We start from the raw sequence: 7,228 nt of genomic DNA, 5'->3' as shown, positions 1-7,228 counted from the left end.
TACTCAGATGTGTTTATTTTGTGAAAGTTCACTGACATACACTTATTTTTTGTGTACTATTCTGACCATATGTTGTATTTCAGCCCACCCTTCATTTCCTCACCCTCCAAGGCTGGGGACAAGTTAGTCCTGGGGTCAATAGATAGCCCCAGAGTTCTGGATAATCAGAAGCTGGAGAAGTACCAAAGAGGATGCTTCCGAACTGGGAATCCATTTTGCTTAGAGCTCATATTTCTGTCGTGCTGGTTCTGAGTCTTGAGTCACTTCTTTGGCCTCAATGAATTTTACATCTCGGGTTTTCTTCTTGTCCTCTGATCCAGTCATAGGGTCTCACAGTCCTGTTTCTACTCAAACAATCTCCACAATATCCAGTGCCATGTGGGGCTTACCTGAGAGGTGAGTGGCTGAGCCATATTCCATTTCTACACATGTGTTTCCTCAGTTGTCTGTGGTACACACATCCATTCCCTTCACTTTCAGTCAAAACCCAAAGAAGCCACGAGACAGCGGGGCAGTAAGCTTCACCAGCTTAAGGGACCACAGGGATCTCTCCTATGAAGCCTAATGGGAGGGATTCAGGAATTTCAGCTTCTAGACACGTGGTGGGTGATGTTCCAAGCATCACAGGCTGACTCCTCATGTGACTGGCAGGGCCAGGAAGGAGGGAGAAGCCTTTCCTGTGAGCCTCACAGGCTGGGTTACGACGAGGTACATGAGTGGAATGGCTTGGTGCATGCAACGTCGAGAATTCTTTTTTAGAAACGGTGGCGGGCAGATTCAGACCTCCGCTGCTTCACGGTTCTTTGAAAACATGAGAAATGGCCTTCCAGGTTTTCCAGAGGTGCGTGGCCAGACCCCGACTGGACGCCGGGCCGTTACATCAAAGCCCCAAGGCTCGGATGGCACATGGCCCCGGCCAGGCCAGCCTGTCTTTGGGCGGGTCAGCTGGCTTGCAGAAAACAACAGGCCTCAACGTGACAGTTCCCACATTCTGCAGACTTAAAAGGGAAATCCTCTGGCCTCTGACTGGGCTCCTGGGGCTCAGCCCTGGCCTTGCCTGAGGCTGCAGGAGGAAGAACAATAAGGAAAGGGGGCCTGTTGCTGTCACCGGCTCTTCGGGTGATCAGACATCTTCAGTCCTGCCAGAGTTCTGTAGCCTGAGCTTCCTTGGGCCTCCATGTCCCCTCACTGCCTCTGCTGACTGATGCCACAGAAACCTAGCCCAGTCTCTGCCTACTTCTCCCCACTCATCCTCACCTCACCCCCATCTACTTCCACTTTCTATCGCACATCCCGGCAGAGGGCTCCCTGACCCTCACAAGCACCCAACGTTTGCCCCCAATACTGCTACTCCTTTAAAAAAAAATCCATACCTATCCTTCTCTGCTCCATTCTCTCCTGCTCCTCTTTTGCTTTCTTAGACTCCCATTGTGATTTCCCTTCCCATTTCTACAAAGGCAGGGTACAGAGGAAGGCCAGCAGGGGGCCAAGGGCCCTAGAGCTGACTCAGGAGACAGATGAGTGTTTTGGGTTTTGCCACTGATGTGTGTGACCTCGGGCAAGTGGGACAGACTCTTCTCTCTGGGTGTGAGTTTTCTCATGTGTCCATGGGGTTGGGGGACCCATGCCAGAAATCTGTATGTTGTGCCAGAAGGGTTGCCATGGGGAATGCAAGGAAGAAGACTGTTCTGGCTCTTATAAACCTACTGAGTAACAGTCTCTTCGTGTTCTCTTTGATATACACACACATATTCAGATGGATGGATGGATGGATGGATAGACAGATAAGTTAATGGGGGAATAAAACTGTGGGGGTAAAACTGTAACCTTATTCACCACTGAACCCAATAAAAGTCTTTCAGAGAGACTGAATCAGAATCTCTCTCTCCCTGAATTCACTTTAATTGCTCCTTGTGATCAGGTGTGACTCTCCACCCCATTTTTTCACAACTGAGTGAAATAAGGAAGTACCTTAAAGCTGGTTTTTCTTCTGCTGCCACAAAGGTCCACATAACTGCTGGTTCCTGTTTGTGGTAAAATGGTCTTAACCAGATGAATGAAAGGCACAAGATCCACAACACAATCAGAGCACAATTATTCCAAACAGAGCTCACGCCGACCCACTGAACTGCCAAGCACCTCTCACTTGTTCAAGGATATTCCCTCCATGTCTTTGCTCCTCCTAGTCAGCCTCCCCTTCCCTTTTCAACAATTGGCTGACTTATCTAAGACCTATGCTGCTCCACCGTATTTTGTGAAAACAAACGAGAAATCGCCTTTCAGTTTTTCCAGAGGTGACTAAATCCAACATGAGCTAACTATGTCCAATGGCAGTGTTGGCAAGTTTTTTTTTTTTTTTTTTTTTTTTTTTTAAATATCAGCAAAGATGGAAGCTTGACTTGGTGTTGGCTGCAGAGAGCTCAGGAACCAGTGCATAAATCTGCTTTGCTCCTGGAAGAATTCTAAGGATCTAGAGTCAGGCTACAAAATTGCCGCAACGCTGGTGTTTCAAAGAGCCCAAGAGCCAAATGTCCTGGCTGACCGGCACCCTGCCCAGCCTCATACGCTGCAGGTTTGCCTCGGTTAGCACAACAGACCAACCGTTCCTTTGCTCAGAGGCAACACGAAATGATTTGTTCCCTTTTGGCTGTGTCAGTTCTGCAAACCAGATACCAGAGGCTACAAGCTCAGGAGAGCCTGCCTTTCTGGAACACCATTTGTTTGGACAGGACAGGCCAGTAAGGCTTTTCATCTCTTTAAAACTCTTGGGGTGGGGGTGGGGGGAGAGCATATTTGAGGAATTCCTTTTTTCAAAGATTTTTTTTTTTTGCCCCTTCCAACATTTTGTTTAAGAGAAAATGAGATGTCTATCTTCTGTTTCCTTATTTTTTTTCAGGAAAGCAAAGGGTTGTTGACTTCCTCCCTCTCCCCTCCCTTCCTTCCTTCTTCCCGAAGGTACTCATCTGAGAAAAAGAGAACGAAGTATTGTTCCTGTTCTCTTTCTTAAGTCATTTGAAACATTGTCCCTGCGAGTTCTTTAAGTTCCCTGCAATCTGTACACAAGAGAAAGAGGGAGAGAGAGAGGGAGAGAGACAGAGAGAGCAAGGGATCAGGTAAAGCACTGGGGCTGCTGCAGCCATTCAGACTCAGGAGCTGGTAAGTTACCCATGCAATCATTTCTACTTCCATTTCAATGTCCCTGGGATGGATACTGCCGTGGGCACCTCCAACAGAATATACCTTGCTGGGTATAATCCTAAATCAAGGGGTATGACTGATGGATGGCCCAGGATTTAAGCTTATACTTTTTTTTTTTTTTTTTTTAAAGAGTTTACTGATGCTTTGCAGAGCTATGGCTGGCCGAACTGGAAATAAAATTGCACTGGGGCTAAGGAGGACAGTGTGTTAAATCTGATTTTTGGTACAGATAGTGTGGCTGGGTTAGCCAGGAGCCACTGAAGTGTGTGATGTGTCTTACTGGAGGATTCAGTCTTCCTCAGTGCTATGTCCTGGGAAACTCAGGAGGGTGTCTGCTAAGAACTGTGGTTTGCTCTAGGGCTTTTGTTACTTGTTGTCTAGATTGAGGGTGGCCTTCTCTTGTTCTTTTCTTTCCATTCAAGACCCCCCCCCCACAAAAAAGAATGTTAAGTTATAACTGTTATTCTGCATCACTGAGGCTGGAGGAAAAAGAAAAGACTGTCACTTTGAATTGTACTGCATGCTTACGTGTTCCGTTTTCACATGTGGATTGAGTGTAAATTTATTATCCACTGTCAATGGAAGATGTCATCTGCCACACGAAAGAAGGCAAAGATTTTGGGGCATATAGCTTTAGTTTTGGAAAACGACATGTGGCTAGAATAGGATTAAGACTGATCTCTTCTGAGAGTAGGAGCGAAAAACTAAGCTACAGACGCAATTGAAAAATATTCACCCAGCACCTGATTTTCCAAGCACCAAATAGAACAGAGCAAAGTGGTCAAGCTTATACAGACAGCTAGTTTTTAAAAGTCTAACTTGCTTCATTTAAACTTGTCAGAAAGGATAATTTTACCAAGAACTCATCATGGCAAGCCATGAGGGAGGCAAGAGCACACTGTCAAAAATAGGCCAGCAAGGTCACTCAGAAAGACTACATATAATTACTAATATTAGCTATTTAATTCAGAGAGGTGTTGAGTGGGTGAAAGACAAAGATCATGCGGCTTTTTAAAAATATTCATTTCTATAAAACTTAGGGAATGAAGTAACCTAGGAAGTGAAGAGTATGATAAAAACAACCAGTCTCTCATTTATAAATTAATTTGGCCAGACTGCGTATGAACCACAATCAAGTAATTAATCTTTACTCAAAACTGAGCCATCATTTTAATAAGACTGAGAAAGTATACTGCCACTAGGCTGTAATGTACATTTTGTTCCATTAGTCAGACTTCTTTTTTCTTTTCCTTTTTTCAAGAGGCTTACCTTACGAGCACTGTAAAATGAGCAATGTAAGAAAGGCGTGATTAGCGTTTGCCTGCTTGAGGATGCAAAATTATTCTAATAACACTTGAGAGGGGCTTCCAGCCACCCCATTTCATAGTTCTTCAGGTGAAAAGGTAGCCAGGACTGACTGACTTGGGCATTTTGCATCTTTTATCAGCAACTGTGACCCCAGCAGAAGACTCTGGGTTGCGATCTTGACTTGCTTCTTTCGGTTTCATTTTTTCTTGATAACATACTTAATTTTGTGCTTAATTAAAACAACATCATAGAATGCTCTGTAGTTCGGGTTATTGAATAAAAGCGTCAGATGCAATACAGTATGACAAAAAATGACAGCAGAGTCACACTGTCTAAAGACAAGTAAGGCAAAAGGTGGGTATGATGTCAATGGCGCAGAAAACAGCCACACTTTTAGCATGCGTCTTCACTGTGGCCCAAGATTAAGCTCAGGATATGTTCTCTTCTTTAGAAGAAAAAAATACATATTATTTCCATTTAAGTTGTTAAGCCATTGCAATGAGAATATTTGTTTGATGCTGGGGGGAAATATTCAGCTACCTAAAGAAAAAAGCCATTGACTCATTTAGTGTATTTGCTACCAATCTGTCTCCACTCAACTCCAAGGAGATGGCATTTGTGGAAACTTCCACCGTGTGATTCTTCTTTGGGGTCATCAGAGGCTCTTTTGTGATATCATCAGGGGAACTCCAGCTTGGAATGATTCAGAATTTGATGCAAAGAAGATTTCGTTAATTAATTTGGGTCAACACTGTGCATCTAATTACAAATTTGTCGAATGAATGTCAAATTATGTTAGGATGTGTCCTGTAGGTCTTTGTGCTGCGATGTGAATCAAATTAGAGCATTGAAAGCAGAGCATCAAAAGCACAGACTTTGTTGTCCTACAAATGTGGGTTTGAATTCCAGCTTTGTCACTTGCTGACTATGGGCCTTAGGCCAGGCTGTTCACCTCCCAAGCCTCAGTTTCCTCAAGTGTAAACCTGCATCCATGTAATAGACTTGTGAGGATTAAATGAGATTATGTATGTAATGCAATTAAGCGTGGCGACTATGGACAACGCATGGCAAGCAGCAGGAGTCAATCAATGTCAGTTGTAATCTTTTAAGTTGTATATTACTTAAGGGTACTGTATTTTTTTAACGTATTTTAAGATGTATTTTAAGAGAATACATCTTCCGTAACTTGTGTCATTATCTTTGGTCAATACTGTGCCAAGGGTCCATCAGAACAAAATGATTCCTCATGGCTTTAGAGGTGGGCACACATTTAGTAAAGGTATCCTGGACCCCAAATTCTTGTAAAATAAGGAAGGCAGAGCTGAATGTTTTGATGTTCCTCTCCGCTCATGGCAGAAACACCAGATTTAGCCTCACTAAAATGCCAGCTCTGTTTAACAGAGCTCAATGCAGGGGAAAGGTTGCCTTGGAAGAAAAGGTTTCAGCTTAGATGACTGTTCAAAGAGACTGAAATTACACTGCAGACGTCCCATTCTCCCTTTCACCTACTTCCCCAAACTGTTGAGCTCTGTGTCGTTGGTGACCTTTTCCCTGGCCATGGAGGGCTGGAGACACGGTTTTTGGAGACCATCGTGGCAGTTCCGTGACTCAGCCACAGAGAAAGGACTTGAAATGACATGTTGTCTTCCTACTGAGGGCGGCACACTCAGTGATCTATTTCCCTAAACGTTTTTGTAAAGAGCCACTTAACTTAACATGGATATTAAGAACACCATTATCACCACTGTGCGCGTGCACGCGTGTGTGTGTGTGTGTGTGTGTGTGTGTATATGGCTGGAGGTGGGTGGGTGGGGGGTGTGGTTCATCCAACTGCTATTTTTCTCTCACTCTAAACTTTAAAACATACATACTGATTAATTTGTCAAGAAATAATGATACTTTAGCTTAGGTCTTGGTTAAACTTCCCTCTCTACTTTTCCGAAGAAAATGTACAACCACAACAACGACCAGAAATCTGTCACTAATAATGCGAAACTTTGAGGTTCTTTGTTTTAATAAGAGTTTCTGATACAATAAAGACTTGTTTGAACAACTTAATCTTGGGAGAGCAAACTGAAGTTGGGTTGTTCTACACTAATGTGCAAAAGGTGTCTTCTAATGTGGCTTAGTGCAGTAGAACAAAGAGCAGATTAGGAGTCACAACACTTTGGTTCTGTTCTTGTCTGACCTCCACCATTCCCTATATGTGTGACCTGGAAGGTTTCTTTACTTTCTTGGACCTCAGCTTTCTTATCTACAAAATGATGGAGTCAGAGCAAATCGGTAATTCTCAGGGTGGTCTGTGTGTGTTCAGTGTGTATCAGAATTCACCTGGGGGCTTATTTACACTCTTCTCTCCTGCCCACCGCACTGGATGATCTATGAGATTCTGATACTGACATCCTATGATTCTCTAAACAAATAGTAAGTGTCTTGTTCTGTTTCGTCAGGATTGCATTGACATTAAATAAAAATGTATGTTTTAAGAACCATGCTTTTAAGTGGAATTCCTATTCAGCATTGGATATCCTCTCTAGAAATTAGTTTTAAATTTATCAATTGTTGTTCTAGAAGCTGTTAGTATTATAAAGTGAGAAATATGCTAGCTGGTCAAACAATCTGATGAGACTAATCAATGTTCTATAACCATACATAAATCATAAAAAGAGCAATTACTTAGGCATATAAATATTGTAATGCTGCATGCATAGCACTTTTTGAT

General features: G+C 43.2%; 1 protein-coding gene across 1 annotated transcript in view; it reads left to right on the top strand.

The window, feature by feature from the left end:
- Nucleotides 1-2,979: 2,979 nt before the first annotated feature.
- Nucleotides 2,980-7,228, top strand: part of ZNF366 (zinc finger protein 366) — a 76,763-nt gene continuing 72,514 nt past the window's right edge. The window contains exon 1 of the mRNA XM_021700291.1: nucleotides 2,980-3,156. The gene's annotated coding sequence lies outside the window, so the exon portion shown is untranslated. The remainder of the gene's footprint in view (nucleotides 3,157-7,228) is intronic.

This window comes from Neomonachus schauinslandi, chromosome 7, assembly GCF_002201575.2.
Source record: "Neomonachus schauinslandi chromosome 7, ASM220157v2, whole genome shotgun sequence".
Classification (NCBI taxonomy): Eukaryota; Metazoa; Chordata; class Mammalia; order Carnivora; family Phocidae; genus Neomonachus; species Neomonachus schauinslandi.
Note: the sequence above shows the minus strand (reverse complement) of the source record. Positions and strands in the feature narration are given on the sequence as shown.